Source organism: Rhinolophus sinicus, chromosome 14 (genome assembly GCF_057876585.1).
Source record: "Rhinolophus sinicus isolate RSI-liver-muscle chromosome 14, RSI-T2T, whole genome shotgun sequence".
NCBI classification, from domain to species: Eukaryota; Metazoa; Chordata; class Mammalia; order Chiroptera; family Rhinolophidae; genus Rhinolophus; species Rhinolophus sinicus.
This window is the reverse complement of record NC_142514.1, coordinates 113,687,884-113,706,707: the sequence shown is the minus strand read 5'-3', so window position 1 is coordinate 113,706,707 and position 18,824 is coordinate 113,687,884. Positions and strand designations below refer to the sequence as shown.

At 37.5% G+C, this 18,824-nt stretch overlaps 1 protein-coding gene across 2 annotated transcripts in view; it reads left to right on the top strand.

The window, feature by feature from the left end:
• AASDHPPT (aminoadipate-semialdehyde dehydrogenase-phosphopantetheinyl transferase) overlaps positions 1-18,824 on the top strand; it is a 61,920-nt gene that overhangs the window by 29,938 nt on the left and 13,158 nt on the right. Inside the window, exon 8 of one of the 2 annotated variants that reach the window (XM_088791478.1) lies at positions 3,361-3,984. The exons of the other annotated variant lie outside the window; for it this stretch is intronic. The gene's annotated coding sequence lies outside the window, so the exon portion shown is untranslated. Of the gene's footprint in view, positions 1-3,360; positions 3,985-18,824 lie in introns of those variants that run through there. 2 annotated transcript variants of the gene reach the window in all.

Sequence of the window (18,824 nt, the reverse complement as noted above, 5' to 3'; positions counted from 1 at the left end):
ATAAAACTTATGGCAACTTGAAGGGAATACCTTGTCTTTTTTAGCTGACAGAAGCAGCCCTTCCTGTCTGAGGGAAAGAGTCTTACCTCACCCCTTACACCTCCAAGAAAAAAGGTGTCAGTGACTGCACCTAAGAGAGTTTTCATAAGGGTATATCAGTCCTCAGCATCCACGTCTGCCATCCACCTTTACTTCCTAGGAAATAACGAACTGAAGCCAGCGTGCCCCAAACAGAAGTATGAGATTGGGACCAAGAGTGCATCTGTGCACTAGAGTTGTAGGCTACTCTGCTTTGTATTAGTAGGAGTCTGGGGAGTATGTCTGGGAATGAATTCTAAGGGTATTAAACCAAAAAGGGTGACATAAACTAGGCCAGACATAATGATACGGGTGTACTCACACAGGAAGTAGGATTTCACGTGTTGTCTTGAGAACCTGCAAATGGTGATAACAACTCAATGGCTGTTTACCACCAACGAGGTTGAAATGTTAGAACTTTCCTGGCAGCTATAAGGGAAAGTCCGAAGTCCTAGGGAAGTAGGAATGTCTGTCTGTTCTGTGCAAACCTGCTCATTACCACACGCTCGGTGGCTTACAACATGTTCTCACAGTTCTGGAGTACGCAAGCCTGAAATCAGTTTCACTGGGCTGAGACTAAGGTGTCAGCAGGGCTGTGCTCCGTCCACGCTCTAGGGGAGAATCATCCTAGCCGTCATCCCTTGGCTTTTGTTCACATCACTGCACTCTGTCTCCATGGACACATTGGCTCCTCTTTGGCGTGCATCAAATCTACCTCTCTTACAAGGATGCCTGTGATTGCATTTAGGGCCCACTCACATAATCCAGGATTCGTGATCTTTAAATCACATTTGTGGTCTCTTGCCATGTAAGGGAACATTCACAGGTTCAGTGACTTGATATTTTAGGGGGGGATGAGGGCATTAATCAGCCTACTACATGCAGTATGTCCTTCAGCAGGTAAATGGTTAAATAAACTGGTACATCTATACCATGGGGCACTAAAACTATTTGTTGAATGAATGAATGTTGGAATTTTCCATTACTTTGCTAGGGTTGCCATAGTCAAGTACTATGAACTAGGTGGCTAAACAACATAAATTTATTTTCTCATAGTTCTGAAAGCTGGAAGTTGAGATCAAGGTATCAGCAGGGTTGATTCCTTCTGAGACCTTTCTTCTTGGCTTATAGGAGACCACCTTCTCACTGTGTCTTCCCATGATCTTCCCTCTGTGTGTGTTGGTATCCTAATCTCCTTATGAGGACACCAGTTATATTGAATTAGGGCCCACCCTAGTGTCCTCATTTAATCTTAATTACATCTTTAAAGACCCAGTATCTAAATACAGTCACACAGGGAGTTAAGGCTTAACCATACGAATTTAGAAAGGCACAATTCATTCCATAACAGTTTTCTATATTACTTATTTAACACTTCGTCAGATGGGTTATTTCTGTCCCTTTTCCCCCCATTATTTGCTCACACAGTGCTGATACCTTTCCTTTGCCATTGTCCCAATTTTTGTTAGAAAGTGCCTGTCTCTTCTACCTCTAGACGCTATTGTATTAACACTTGAATTATATTCTTTATTAAAAATAATTTTTTATTTTTCAATTACAGTTGACATACAATATTATATTAGTCTCAGGTGTACAACATAGTGATTAGACATTTATATAACTTACAAAGTGACCACCCCCATAAGTCTAGTTGCCATCTAACACCATACATAGTTATTACAATATTATTGACTAGATTCTCTATGCTGTACTTTATTTACATCCTTGTGATAGTTTTTATAACTGGCAATTTGCACATCTTAATCTCTTCCCCCTTTTCATCCATCCCCCTCCCAGCTGGGAACCATGAAAATGTTCTCTGTATCTATAAGTTTGTTTCTGTTTTGTTTGCTCATTTATTCTGTTCTTTAGATTCCTCATATAAGTGAAATCACGGGATATTTGTCTTTCTCTGTCTGACTTACTTAGCATACTATCTTCTAGGTCCATCCATGTTGCAGATGGCAAAATTTCATTCTTTTTTATGGCCAGGTAATTAGTATTCTATTGTATATATGTAGCACCTCTTTATCTATTTGTCTAGTGATGGACACTTACATTGCTTCCACATCTTGGCTATTGTAAATAATGCTGCACTGAACATAGGGCTGCATATGTCTTTTCAAATTAGTGTTTTGGGTTTCTTAGGATAAATACCAGAAGTGGAATTACTGGGTCCTTTGTCTCTTGTTATATATAGCCTTTGTTTTAAAATCTATTTTGTCTGATGTAGGTATTACTACTCTAGCTTTTTCTGTGTTTCCATTTGCATGAAATATCTTCTTTCATCCCTTTACTTTAAGTTCGTGTGTGTCCTTCGATCTGAAGTGGCTCTCTTGTAGGCAGCATATGTAACTCTTGTTTTCTTACCCATTTAGCCACCTTATGTCTTTTACAGTCAAATGCTCTACCCTTGAGCTATACCCCCTACCTTATGTCTTTTGATTGGAGCATTTAATCCATTTACATTTAAAGTAATTATTGATAGGTATGCAGTTATTGCCATTTTATTATTCATATTTTTAATTTTTTTTGTTATTTTTAAAGAAGTCCCTTTAAAATTTCTTGTAATACAGTGGTACCTCGGTTTTCGAACATAATCCATCCTGGAAGACCGTTCGAGTTCTGAAACGTTCAAAATCCAAGGCATGGTTTCCCATAGAATGTAGAGCAAAATGGATTAATCCATTCTAGGCCTTTAAAATCAACCGCTAAAACAGAAATTTAGTGTGAATTTTACTATCTAATGATACCATAGATCCATAAAATGATACACAATGAAAGCAATAAACACAAAATACTGTACTGTAAAAGCAATAATAAATAAACACAATGTAAAAACAGTACTGTCATGATAAAAACGAAAATGTAATTTTTTTCTTACCTGCAATGATGATAATCATGGTTTGGATGGGGGGGTCCCCTTCAATAATCACGATAAGTGACTGTTTTTCAGGTGTTCTATGGTCCTCTTCCATAATTACTGTAGGTGACTCCTCTCCTGCCATTCCTTCCCTTGGTTTTTTTTACACCACTGACACCTGGTTTAGACTCACTGGATCTTTTCCTCACTAAAAGTTTTCAATTGACATTTGTTTTTTCCGACGTTTTAAAATTTGTCTAAAGTGAGACATAGCCTTATTATTGAAAGTGTTAGTGGCAATGACTTACAGCGGCTTTATCAGGGTGATATTTTTCAACAAAAATTTGCACTTCATCCCATTTTGCACACATGTCTTTGATCAGTGCAGTAGAAACTTTGTCTTCCCTCCTCCTCCGAAGACAATTCCTCAGTTGCCACCTGATGCTGCTCCGTCAGAATGTGTGGAAGTTCTTCTGTGGTGAGTTCAGTCCTCCACTAACTCCTCCACATCATCACGACTCACTTCCAAGCCTATGGACTGTCCCAGAGACACCACATCCTCAACACCAGGAGCATCCTCTTCAACATCCTCAAATACACGTTCAGGGACAGCGTCTGGCCACAATTTCTTCCATGCTGACTTCATCGTTCTGTGAGACACATCCCTCCATGTTTTGTCTATGAGATGTAAGCAATGTAGGATACTGAAATGATTCTTCCAGAACTCTCTAAGGGTTAGCTCTGTGTCCAAGGTCACCTCAAAGCACCTTTGGAACAGTGCTTTGGTGTAAAGCTTCTTAAAATTAAATATGACCTGCTGGTCCATGGGCTGGATGAGAGGAGTCGTGTTGTGGGGCAAAAACTTTACATTGATAAAACTGAACTCTTCCATCAACTTGTCCTCCCAGCCTGGGGTGTGAGCTGGAGCATTCTCCATAACAAGCAGGCACTTCATGGGAAGAGTTTTGTCTTGGAAGTAATTTTTCACACTTCGTCCGAAAACTTCATGAACCCACTCAATAAAAAATTGCCTTGTTACCCAAGCTTTGCTGTTTGCTCTCCACATCATATGGAATTTGTTTTTTATGACATTGTTTTTCTGAAATACCCTGGGGTTCTCAGACTGGTAGACTAGCAAAGGCTTCAACTTAAAATCCCCACTTGCATTCCCACAAAATAGAAGTGTTAGCCTGTCTTACATGGGCTTGTGTCCTGGCAATGATTTCCTCTCCTTTGTTAGGTAGGTCCTCTTTGGCATTTTCTTCCAAAAGAGGCCTGTCTCATCAGTTGAAAACTTGGGGAAGGAAACCCTCTGCCTCTACATAATCTTTAAATTCCAAAACAAATTGGTCGGCGTTTTCTTTGTTGGTACTGGCAGCTTCACCATGTCTCACCACATTGTGTATGCCACTTCTCCTCAAACTTTTCAAACCACCCTCTACTTGCCTTGAAAATGTCACTCTCAGCACTTGTTCCAGGGGTGTTTCTGATGAGGTCAGCATGCAAATGTAAAGCTTTTTCACAAATTATGCTCTCAGAAATGCTGTCACCGGCCAATTGTTTTTCATTTATCCATATGAAAAGCAATTTTTCCACTTCTTCAGTTGTCTGTGTTCTTTGTCTTGTAAGTGTTTTAACACCTCTTGCAACATTGGCTCTTTTAATGGCGTCTTTATTTTTTAAGATCTTACAAACTGTAGATTTGGCAATACCAAACTGCGTTGCCAGATCACATACATGGACACCACTTTCATGTTTGGAAATAATTTCCTTCTTCACCTCTACTGTTCTGTTAATCATTCTCTTGGCTTTGCAGCTTTTATCCATTTCCCACAGCACGGGGTGATTGGCAGAGGGCTCCTGAGATGACATGAGCACAGATTGATTGCACACAGTCACAAAAACAAATTGGTCGCAAGAGGGCTACTTAGATTAGATAAACACAGATTGATGCACTGGGTTCCAGGCAGTCACAAAAACAAATTGATTGCAAGAGAACTCGTGAGATTAGTTGAACACAGATTTATGCACTGGGTTCCACACAGTCACAAAAACAAATTGGTTGCAAGAGTGCTCCTGAGATGAGACGAGCACAGATTGATTACACACAGTCACCAAATAAGCCCAAATATCACCTCCGTGTTGCGAGGGTGCTCAGGACTCAACAGCCGACAGCTAGGCCTCAGGATCTTGCACTCAGCATAAGCCACGTGACATGTTCGACTTCCAAGGCATGTTTGAAAACCTAAGCATTTACTACCGGGTTTACAGCATTTGTAAACCGAAATGTTTGTCAACAGAGACATTCTAGAACCGTGATGTTACTGTACTGGTTTGGTGTTGATGAATTCCTTTAGCTTTTTCTTGTCTGGGAGCTTGAATTATATTCTTAATAATTATATTCTTATATATTTTTATAACCTTCCTACAGGGTCAATATGATTACTCTCATTTCAAGAGTATACAATCTGAGGCTCAGAAGAGATTAGGTAATGTTCGTGAGTTCACAGTACTAGTAAATGGTGTCATTCTGATTTTAATTTATTTCTGATGGAGTCAAACGTCCATTTTCTTTCCTTTACCACTGTCATGAAGATGAATGGTGAAAAACCATACTTCTGCCTGATATATTGTAAGGGAGACTGCCTTTGAAGCAGATGTCACATTTCAGGAAGTGGGTTTAAGCATAGAATCCAAATCATACCCACAGGTTGAATTAGAATCTCTTTTTTTTTTTTTTACTGCTGCAATTTCTGTTGATCATCTAAATTTATTCTTCCCTTTGCAAAATTTAGCAACTAAATATATTAAGAAAGTTTGTTTCCTTATTGAAGTGTCAGAATTATACAATGAATTCTTAATGTCAAGGCAGTAGCTGTTATTTTATTCTAAAATACAGAGGGAAAGATCATTGCTTTTGTTATAAGAGTTTAATATATGTTCTTGAAGACAAGCCAGAGCTCTATTGGTGAAAAACAAGAATAGGCTTTGAAAGCCAGTCATTTATACTTTAGAGAATATCATTCTCTCTTTAGGTGTAGCTGATTTTTAGAATAAAAATAAAAATTTTTGTTCATAGATTTTATATTTTAGAATGAGCTTTGCTATAAAATGTATTTCATGTTTGCATTGAAAAATTTCATTGTATATGAGTTGAGCAGTCATTAAATTAATGGGAAAATAGCTGTCAATGCTTTTTCTTTTGCTATATAAATGGAAATAATATAGGTCACAGTGTGACTACTTATAATTTTTGAACTCTAGTTTTCACTTGGCATATTTAAACCACTGCTCTGATTTTATTGATGTTGATCAAGTGGCCATTTAATGGTCATTTTTAAATTGGCACCAGGGGTGCAGAGATGGCTCTTCAGCTGTGTATGAGGAAGTTGTTTTGGTTTTCTCATTCTGTATATGTGTAGCTCCTAAAAATAAACAACTAGACCATTTTATTCAAATAAATTTAACTTTAATTTAGAAAGAGTCAGTGCAAAACAAATGTAATACATTATGTCCAATGTAATCATGCGGATTTTCCATCATGAGAAATAACTGATTTATTTCAATTGGATTTTCTTTTTCTTTTTCCTTTTCTTTTTAACAAGCTGAGTTTTAGGAGAACATATCCTTTCTGCTAACCTTGAGACAAGGCAAGAGCAGATTTTGGAGCTCATGGCCCATATTGATGAGGTACCTGGGAAATTAAGGACACTATTTAGATTTAAAAAACTTGGTGGGGAACATGATGAGTCATATTTTTCTACAACATTCTGTTAGAATATCTTTTATTTGGTTGTATAGCGTGAACTATATTTTCTGGTTATAAGAAGGAGTTTTAGGTACCACAAGGTCCATATATTCACTAGTAAACTTCCAGTCCATCATGTTCATACCTACCAGAATCATCTGTCTGGCAAACCAAATTAAATTATGCCATTGCCCTGCTTGAAATGCAGGATTAATTCCTTTTTATCTTGTAGGTTCAAGTCTAAAATCCTTAAATATCGCTTACAGCACTCCAGTCACAAACCCCTCCAGATCTTCATTTCTCTACTTTATTCCACTACACTACTCTTTAGCTACCCCTGCTCCTTGATGCTCTTTAAACCCTCACACCATTCACTCTCTGCCTCTCCTGTCTTTGCCTTGTCTGGCTGACTGGTCTCATTTAAATTCATGACCACTAATATTAAATGGGTTGCAGTGCTGCCCTGCAAACATACTACTTTTTGGGCTGCTCACCCAGGTGACTATTCCATACACTTCCTTCTCTCCTCCAACCTCTAATACATCATTCTTGATACTTACTCTGAACTGATGACCTTTTCCCTTATTCCACTGAAAAAGCAGAATCACTCAGAAGAGACCTTCCCAAAGCTCCCTCTACCACATCCACCCACCTCACTACATCTGTTTCCCTTCACTTTGCTTTCCTTCTTGCTACTAGAGAGGAATTGTCCATGCTCCTGCCTAAGCCCATCCCCTCTGTCTATACATTAGATTAAATTTCTGCTCCCTTACCTAGGATGTTACTTTGGCAATTCTTACCCCTTTGGCATGTCCATTTCCCCATCTTGACTGCATAATCTCTCAAAACATAATTACTGCTTTTCCCATTAAAAAAAGATCCTCTCTTGATCCCATCCCTTGGATACTGTCCCATGTTTCTGTTCCCTTTTCTGCAAACAACTTGAGAGACATTCATTATTTATAGTTATTCATTAACTCTGGAACCTACTTAAATCAGGCTTTTCCTCCGCTCCAGAGTATGAATCATTTTTTGTTGATCTACATATTCTTAAACTTAGCTATGCCTGGCATTATAGTACTGTCAATATATGCTTGATAATTGAATGGACGAATGAATAAGGACATGGATGGACAAAGAATTTCTTTTTCAGATTATAATATCGCTGCTGGTTATTATACATTTTGTTTCAACAAAATCTTTATCAAGAAATGGTATCATATTGAAGGAGGTATTTGTGGCAGATGTTTTGGGACAATCATTCTTGAAAAACATATTTAAAGAATACCGATGCAAAAATCCTAAATAAAATTCTAGCAAATCGAATACAACGATGCATTAAAAAGATTATTCATCACGACCAAGTGGGGTTCATCCCCGGGACACAAGGATGGTTCAACATCCGCAAATCCATCAATGTGATACATCACATAAACAAAATAAAGGATAAAAATCATATGATTATATCAATTGATGCAGAAAAAAGCATTTGAAAAGATACAACATCCATTTATGATTAAAACACTTAATAAAATAGGTATAGAAGGAAAATATCTTAACATAATAAAGGCCATATATGACAAGCCCTTTGCTAATCTCATAATTAATGGTGAAAAACTGAAGCCCTTTGCTCTACGTTCAGGAACACGACAGGGCTGTCCCCTATCACCTCTGCTTTTCAACATAGTGTTGGAAGTCCTTGCCAGAGCAATCAGGCAAGAGAAAGAAATAAAAGGCATCCAAATTGGGAATGAAGAAGTTAAATTATCACTCTTTCCAGATGATATGATGCTATATATAGAAAACCCTAAAGACTCCACCAAAAAGCTATTAGAAACAATCAACGAATACAGTAAAGTTGCTGGCTACAAAATCAACATACAAAAGTCCATTGCTTTCCTATATACTAACAATGAAATCTCAGAAAAAGAAACACAAAAAACAATTCCTTTTGCAATTGCAGCAAAAAGAATAAAATGCCTAGGAATAAACTTAACCAAGGATGTGAAAGACCTATATGCTGAAAACTGTAAGACATTTTTGAAAGAAATTGAAGACACAAAGAAATGGAAAGACATTCCACACTCATGGATTGGAAGAATCAACATAGTTAAAATGGCCATATTACCCAAAGCAATATACAGATTCAATGCAATCCCCATCAAAATCCCAATGGCATATTTTAAAGAAATAGAACAAAAAAATCATTAGATTTGTTTGGAACCACAAAAGACCCCGAATAGCCAAAGCAATCTTAAGAAAAAAGAACAATAATGGAGGTATCACACTTCCTGACTTTGGCTTGTACTACAGGGCTACAATAATCAAAACAGAATGGTATTGGCAGAAAAACAGACAGATAGACCAATGGAATAGAATTGAGAACCCAGAAATAAAACCATATAAATATGGACAGATAATTTTTGACAAAGAAGCTAAAAACATACAATGGAGGAAAGACAGCCTCTTCAATAAATGGTGCTGGGAGAATTGGATAGCCACGTGCAAAGGAATGAAACTGGACTGCTATCTGTCACCATGTACCAAAATTAATTCAAAATGGATCAAAGACTTAAGCATAAGACCTGACACAATAAACTGCATAGAAAAAAACATAGGTACTAAACTTATGGACCTTGGGTTCAAAGAGCATTTTATGAATTTGACTCCAAAGGCAATGGAAGTAAAAGCTAAAATAAACGAATGGGACTATATGAAACTTAAAAGCTTCTGCACAGCAAAAGAAACCATCGACAAAATAAAGAGACCACCAAATGAATGGGAGAAGATTTTTGCAAATAGTGCCTGCGATAAGGGGCTAATATCCAGAATATACAAGGAACTCATGCAACTCAACAACAAAAAAACAAACAACCCAATTGAAAAATGGGCAGAGGACTTGAAGAGACATTTCTCCAAAGAGGACATACAAATGGCAAATAGATATATGAAAAAATGCTCACCATCACTAATCATCAGAGAAATGCAAATAGAAACCACAATGAGATATCACCTCACCCCAGTCAGAATGGCTATCATCAACAAGACAAATAGTAACAAGTGTTGGAGAGGCTGTGGAGAAAAAGGAACCCTCATACACTGTTGGTGGGAATGCAGACTGGTGCAGCCGTTATGGAAGGCAGTGTGGAGGTTCCTCAGAAAATTACGAACAGAATTGCCATATGACCCAGCAATCCCTCTCCTGGGTATCTACCCAAAAAATCTGAAAACATTTATACATAAAGACACGTGTTCTCCAATGTTCATTGCAGCTTTGTTTACGGTGGCCAAGTCATGGAAAGAACCAAAATGTCCTTCGATAGATGAATGGATAAAGAAGCTGTGGTATATATACACAATGGAATACTATTCGGCGGTAAGAGAAGAGGATATAGGAACATTTGTGACAACATGGATGGATCTTGAGAGTATAGTGCTAAGCGAAATAAATCAGACAGAAAAAGCAGAGAACCATGTGATTTCACTGATATGTGGTATATAAACCAAAAGCAATGAAAGAACAAGACAAACAAATGAGAAACAAAAACTCATAGACACAGACAATAGTTTAGTGGTTACCAGAGGGTAAGGGGGGTGGGGGTGGGAGAAGAGGGTAAGGGGGACCAAATATATGGTGATGGAAGGAGAACTGACTCTGGGTGGTGAACACACAATGGGATTTATAGATGATGTAATACAGAATTGTACACCTGAAATCTATGTAATTTTACTAACAATTGTCACCCCAATAAATTTAAAAAAGAAATTAAAAAAAACATTTAAAAAGATGTTTCCTTTATACAAAGTAGGCATCTAATATACATATGTTAAATCAATTGAATTGGATTTATGGAACAGTAGAAAGCATCCTTGGTAGAAAGAGTAGAGTTGATTATAGTCCTGGTTTTGCTACTGAGGATGAACAAGGAGGTTGACTTCTAAAGTCCCTCTGGCTTTTATGTTCTACAGTTTTATAAATTTATAGGTGGAAGTTCACTATACGAAGTGTGACAATTAAATTCATGCACTTGTTCCCGTGCACTTACATTGGCAGCACCGTACAAACACCTTGATAAGGTTTCATAACCTTGGTATATCAGTGTCTCACAGCTGTGTTTTTGTTTACATGTGGCGGTACCTTGCTGAGTGGAGTTCATTATTGTTGTTGCATGTTTTTGTGTGCCGTCGCAAGAATGTCTGAGCTTGAATTAGAGCAACGAACAAACATTAAATTTTTTGTTTTCTTGGCAAGAGTGGAAGTGAAATCAGGGACATGTTAGTCCAAGTTTATGGGGATAATGCCATGAAGAAAACAACAGTGTATAAATGGATGAAATGTTTTTCTGTGGGGAGAGAATGTGTCACTGATGAAGAGAGGTCAGGGCAGCCAGTAATGAGCAGAACTGATGAAAACAATGCAAAAATTTGAATTGTGCGTCAAAATTGTTGGCTGACTGTGAGAAGCATAGTAGACCAAGCAAACATCGATAGAGAAATAGTTAGAAAAATCTTAACTGAAAATCTTGGCGTGAGAAAGGTGTGTGCAAAAATGGTCCTGAAGGAGCTAACCAATGAACAAAAGCAAAGGAGAGTCAAAGTTTGGTAAGACCTTTTGGAGAGGCCAGACAATGTTTTGGACTGTTATCACTGGTGATGAAACATGGGTGTACCAATACGACCCTGAAACAAAGTGTCAAAGTGCACGATGGAAGTCAGCTAATTCTCCATGACCAAAATGTTTTGTCAGACTAAATCAAGAGTCAATGATGTTGCTAATCTTTTCTGATATCAGAGGGATTATTCATTATGAATTTGTACCAACTGGACAAACAGTTAACCAAGTTTACTATTTGGAACTGCTGAAAGGCTGCATCAAAAAGTTAGACGAAAACGACCTGAACTTTACGCCAAAAATTCATGGCTATTGCATCACAACAATGCACCAGCTCACATGGCACTGTCTGTGAGGGAATTTTTAGCCAGTAAACAAATAACTGCATTGGAGCACCTTCCTTACTCACCTGATCTGGCCCCCAATGACTTCTTTCTTTACCTGAAGATAAAGGAAATATTGAAAGGAAGACATTTTGGTAACATTGAAAGGAAGACATCAAGGGTAATAGGACGACAGCTCTGATGTCCATTCCGGAAAGAGTTCCAAAATTGCTTTGAAGGGTGGACTCAGCACTGGCATCGGTGCATAGCTCCCCAAGGAGAGTAGTTAGAAGGTTACCGTAGTGATATTCAGTAATGAGGTATGTAACATTTTTTCTAGGATGAGTTCGTGAACTTAATTGTCACATGTTCATATATCTATTCCCCAATGAAATTTGAGAAAAGGCAAACAAAAACTCAGCCTGCTCAAAGCACAGCCTATTTCTCTATCAAGAAAAGAATACGAGGAATTCTCTCTGTCAGACTCTACTGGAGATGGATTATTTTGCAACTGTGGCACTAATCTCATAAAAAGCTGGTGCTTGAAAAATTGACTCATACTAGATATAAATAGAAACCCATATAGTTTTTGTTGTTCAAGCAGATCTAATTCTAACTCCTTCAGAAAATTTCATTGGATTGAAAAGTTCCATGGGACCAATAATGGAATTGTAACAATCTGTTGTCTCATCTGAAGGGCTTTAGGGCTCCATTACAAAAATAATAAAATAATATCTTGGTTAGTTAGACATATATGAGGACCATTAAATCTTTCTACATTAATAATTTGCCAAAATACTATAATAATATTACTTTGATTGATAGGGAAAATTCTACAATGTTTCCAATAGGTACTGCATATAACATACCACCACAAAATCATATATTGATTCAATTACTAATATTAATTACCCTATAAGGACATATATGTATATATTCTGAAACTATTGTTATAATTGATCAAATTTAAGTCCATAGACCTGTGCCCTGCAGCACAGGTGTGATATAATCAAAAGGGCTTTAGGGTCTTCATCAAATAAGCCAGGAAATATTTGGACTATCTGTCACTTTGAAATGATTTTTCAAAACAAACCTCAAAAAATATGCTTTGCAAAAAGAAGATTTGTGGTTCAGAAAGTCATGTATAATTGGGCTGTTAGGTTTGCATCAGAGAAGAAAAAGTCTAGTTCTAAGAACTCAGGAAAGTGGGAAAAACAAGCCCAGCCCCCAGTAGTACCTGGGACTCCTAGGATAAACTGTCATCTTATCAATACCTACCCACTATCTATAGAGAAGCGGTTGTGAAACTTCAGGAAACATCTGGGAAACTTACAAAAGTTTCAACTGCCAGGTTCTCACCTGCTAGTTGCAAGTCTAATACGGCTGGGATGGGGTTTAGGAATCGGCATTTTTAACAAGCATCCCACTAAATAGAAGAAAATGCCTTAAAAATAAGGAGCTATTTCCCTTGTAAAACAAATCCACTTGTTTGTGTAGAGTTGGTTTTCCCCAAGAGAATAAACAGGCCTTTCTTGTGGTCAGCACCTCAGACTTTAAAGTATATGTAACCATAGTAACCTCAGGTTATGTTTTAGACCTCTTGTTCCCAACAGAAAGAATGCTTGGTTTTTAGAAGTTATGCCTTATTGTCAACTCAAATAGAATTTTTTAAAGGATGTTTGAGTAGTTAGAGCTAAATTGTGCAGCTCAACTTTCCTCCAGTTTGAATTTTAGTGGAGAAGCAAAGTTTATTTATTTATGTGTTTATTTCCCACTCATAATTTAATTAGTTTAAGTTGTACTTTACTCACTAAGAGTATAAAGATGAATAAAATAGTTCCTATCCTCAAAGAGCTTATAATCTCTTGGTGGTTGATAGACACAAATAAGTAAGAAGGTGATAGTGGTGTTATAAGAACACAAGCTTAGTACAGTTGGAAGAAAAGGTCTCGGTAAACTCACTGCGGGGGAAAAAGAGTCCCTGAGAGGCAACATAAAGAAGTTAATATTTGACCTGATCGTATCCCCAGCTTTATTGGGATATGATTGACAAACAACACTTATTTTGGGAATCATTATCTTAATCTGTGCTTTTTTTCTTGCATGTGCTTATATTGCTGCTGCCGTATCTGCCTCTAGTGCAGTCAGGTAGCTGCCAGACAGCCATCTCCATGCTGGTGAAAGCCCTTGCTGACTGCTCAGGGGACATTGCAGAAGAGGAGGCTGTGTAGAGTGTAACAGCCAGTCACTGGGCGTGGAGTGTTGGAGGAGGGAATGGAGAGGATGTGTCCACATGTTGGCACCCGAGCTGGACCTGGGCAATCAGAGGCTCCTCAACCTCTCCCCTGTCCTTGGAATGCACACTCTTCCCACTGTTCTTGAGCTAGGAGCAGTTCTCAGGATACAGACTTGAGAGACTAAGGTGTTGAGACCATTTGGACTGAATACATGACTGAACGTAGTGGCCTCTACATAAACTTTTAAGATTCTGGCGTGCACATGCAGAGATCTATTTGTCTTGTGGCTGCTGAAGACAAGCCATCTAAATAAGCTCCCTTGTTTATTAAACCTGCCACGAACCAAGTTGGGTGGTCTACCTCTTTGGTGTCTCCTTGCCTTGTGTGTAGGAGCCAGTTTGTGAACCAACAAAATTTATTCTTTAGTATTTTATTGTTTTTGATGCTATTATGAAGGGAATTGTTTCTTTTTCAGGTAGTTCATTTTTAGTGTATAGCAACAACTTGTTTTCGTATGTTGATTTTGTATCCTGCAAATTGACTGAATTTATTGATTAGATCTAATAGTTTTTTGGTGAAGCCTTTCTGTATATAAGATCACGTCATCTGCAAACAGACAATTTTTCTTCTTCCTTTCTGATTTGGATTGCCTTTTATTTCTTTTTCTTGCCTGATTGCTCTGGTCAGACTTCCAGCACTATGTTAAATAGGAATGGTGAGAGTGGGCACCCTTGTATTGCTCCTGATCTGACAGCAAAAGCCATCAATTTTTACTTTGAGTATGATGTTTCCTGTGGGCTTGTCATATATGGCCATTCTTGTCTTAAGTACATTCCTTCTATACCCAGTTTTTTAAGGGTTTTTATCATGGCAGGATGTTGAATTTTGTTAATAATTTTGCATCTATTGAGATGATCATGTGATTTTTATCCTTCATTCTGTTATTGTGATGTATCACATTTATTGATTTGTGCATATTGATCCTTCCTTGCGTCCCAAGGATAAAGCCTCATTTGATCATGGTTTATGATCTTTTTAACGTGCTGTTGAATGCAGTTTGCTAGTATCTTATTCAGACTTTTTGCATGTATGTTCATCAGGGATATTGGCCTGTAATTTTTTTTCTTGTGGTTGCCTTGTCTGGCTTTTGCATGCGGGTAATGTTGGCCTTGTAAAATGAGTTTGAGAGTGTTCTCTTGTCTTCAAATTTTTTGGAAGAGTTTGAGAAGAATTAGTACTAATTGTTCTTTAAATGTTTGGTAGACTTCAGCAGTGCAGCCATTTGGTCCTGGGCTTTTCTTGTTGGGATGATTTTTTTTTTTAATGTTTTAAATTAATACTTCAATCTCATTACTTGTTATTGGTCGGTTTAGATTTTTTATTTTTTCATGATTGGTAGGTTATATGTTTCTAGGAATTTTTAAATTTCTTCTAGGTTATCCAATTAACCTGATTCTTGAAAGTGTTTGTTATTTGTTGGGCCAATAGGAGGGAGAAAGCAGTGTAAATGAAGCAGCAGCAGAGGTACAAATATAGGAAACATCTTGGAACATTGACTGTGTTGGGTGTGGGTGGATTTGGTGGAAGAAGAATTAGCTTCTAAGGTTTATAGGTTGGCTGTTGTGAGGTCTACAAGGAGATGTGAGTGGTAGGTAGGCTGGTGGTCATCAATGATTTATTAGGCTAAGGGACTTGAATTTTAATCCTTAGCTTATTGGAAGCCATTGGAAGGATTTTAAGCAGTTGATCATTTTGATGGTTAATAAAAATCAGTATTACTTGAAAGTCTTCCCTCAAAATTTGCCTGAGTCCCCTATGAATCAAAAAGGGAGATTTAATGTAACTGATAAATCAGATGCTTTGTTCTGCTGATGTGCTTGTTTATAATCCACAGATAGGTAAACTGAAAAATAGCTGGTGTCTAAAAAAGAAGATGAGCTTATTCATTGATAGATCAACCCTCTCATTGTCAGATTACATGGAAGTGACCAACTCACCTATTTATCATTTTCCCCAAACCTGAGATTGTTCCATAGTGCACCTCTGTGGCTTAATAAAAGCCTTTAGAAATATTTACACAACTCACACATCTTAATGAGGCTGACTTCAGAGGTGAGAAAAATCCAAATAAAATGCATGAAAATAAAAAGCCATCTGCCTGCCCAAAGATTAATTCTAATCTAGACAGTGCATCCAGCTCCGCTTTATGCATTTTCTACTCATAGCAACAATAAATATAGAAAGACATTGGTTAGACATTATTACTCAAACTTCAGGACTTTTATTTTTATTTATTTTGTCTTGAGCATTGAAAACTCAATATAAACTATTAATACCCTGTAAAATTAGATATAGCCAAGTGTATTGTTGTTTCATGTGATTTGTGTTATATTCATTTAGTTGGTTTACTTAGATACAATATTTTTGTAAAGCTATTATCTATATATGCAGAAACTGAGAAACAACCCAAAAGGCAGTGCTGCGCTAGAGTCTCTGGTTACAATGCCAAGCACAGCTGTAACTACTTAACAAAATGCATGCATCAAAGAGAAATTCTGCATATGCAATGCAAAGACTGAGGGAACGGAGATAAAGATAAACCTGAGCAGTCTGTGTTGGCTCCCAGGCTGAGTCCTCTGCAAAGAAGACTCAAGCTGAGAGTGCTCCTGGGGCTGAGCCTTGAGTCCCTTCTGTGACGGGGGAGGAGGATTTGAGAGGTATAGTTCTGGTTTTAGGGTGGTAAGAAGAGTAATAGACAAAGCTCTTATTGAATAAAATGTTTATTTTATAATCCAGACATCATGGGCATGATCGGCAACGCTGGCTGGTGAGTAGAAAAACAAGTGTAGGTTAACTGCCTGTCAGGTTCACATTTACTAGCTTAATGACAGTTAATGTGAAGGTCAGACAGTTAAATTCACGAACTCGTCCTAGAAAAAAGTGCCACTTACCTCATTGCTGAATATCACTACTGTCACCTTCAAAGTACTCCCCTTGGGAAGCTATGCACCGACGCCAGCACCTAATCCACCCTTTAAAGAAATTTTGGAACTCTTTTTCTGGAATGGCCATCAGAGCTGTCGTTGTATTACCCTTGATGTCCTGAATGTCATCAAAGTGTCTTCCTTTCAATATTTCCTTTCTCTTCAGGTAAAGAAAGAAGTCATCGGGCGCCAGACCAGGTGAGTAGGGAGGGTGTTCCAGTACAGTTATGTGTTTACTGGCTAAAAACTCCCTCATAGACAGTGTGATGTGAAGTGGTGCATTGTTGTGATGCAAGAGCCATGAATTGTTGGCGAAAAGTTCAGGTCATTTTCGTCTAACTTTTTTACACAGCCTTTTCAGCACTTCCAAATAGTAAACTTGGTTAACTGTTTGTCCAGTGGTACAAATTCATAATGAATAATCCCTTTGATGTCAAAAAATGTTAGCAACATCATTGCAACAAATATACAAACTTAATTTTCAGACCTCGTACTTCATATGAGATACTAGCAGTATCAGGATAGAGAGGAAGCTCAAAATATCAACTACGCACTGTAAATTATAAAGCTGATCATTACATATTATATACGTTTTTGAGTAAATATCTGAGTGTTGTTTAGAGAATATACATGAGAAATATGCTTTTGTTAAGCTTTCTATGCTCTGTTCCTTTAAGCAAAATGTTTTGCATTTATTTGTATCAATAAGTTGCATGTTTTACATAAAACATTTGAGTTGTTGGTGTGCAGAGATTCTCCTGTGCCTCCCTAATATTCATCAAAGGTGAACTCAACCAGTTGGCAGATGTATTAATACTATTTCAGTTGCAAGGGTCAGAAATGTAACGCTATGTCTAGTTTATGCAGAGGAGAAAATAACTCACATATCTGGGAAGATGACAGGAGCTAACATTGGTTTTGTGCTTACTACCCTGTTTCCCGAAAATAAGACCTAGCCGGACAATCAGCTCTAATGCATCTTTTGGAGCAAAAATTAATATAAGACCCTTGGTATATGATATGATATGATATGATATGATATGATATGATATGATATGATATGATATGATATGATGATATGATATGGTATGATATGAAATGATTATATTATACCTGGTCTTATAGTAAAATAAGACCGGGTCTTATATTAGTTTTTGCTCCAAAAGACGCATTAGAGCTGATTGTCCGGTTTTTTTTGGTCTTATTTTTGGTCTTATTTTTTGGGAAACACAGTATGTGTCAGGTAAGAACCTGTACTCTAGAGTCAGATGGCCTGGGCGCCCATCCTGGCTTTGCTTGGATTATGACTGGGTGAGTTACTTTCTCTTTGTGCTTCCATTTCCTTATTTATGAAAGGAAGATAATAATAATGCATGCTTCGTAATGTAAGAATTTAGTGAAGTAATACGGATAAAGTGCTTGGAACAATGTTATCATTCTCATTAACCCTGCTCACATCCCCAGTGAGGGAGGTATCATTTTATAAAGGAAGGGAGAGGCTCAAAAATGTGAGTCGCTTCGGATCACACAGCTAGTTGAGATGGGGCTATCTTTCTACCTCTCTTTGTTGGATTGTGATCAGTGGCAACTGCTTTGAAAGGTTAACTTGGTGAATGATTATAAAATGAGTTAGAAAGGAGGGAGACAAACAGTTCATTAAGAGGCCGTAGCCACTGCAGTGCTATTTAAAAACAGCCAAGGTATGGAGGCAACCTGGGTGTCCATCAATAGATGACTGGATAAAGAAATTACAGTCCATATTTACAATGGAATATTACTCAGCCATAAGAAATGAAATCTTACTGTTTGAGGCAATATGGACAAACCTAGAGGGTATTATGCTAAGTGAAATAAGTCAGAGAAAGACAAATACCATATGATCTCACTTATATGTGGACTCTAAAGGACAAAATAAATGAACAAACAAAACAGAAACAGATCATAGATACAGAGAACAAACTGATGGTTGCCAGATGGGA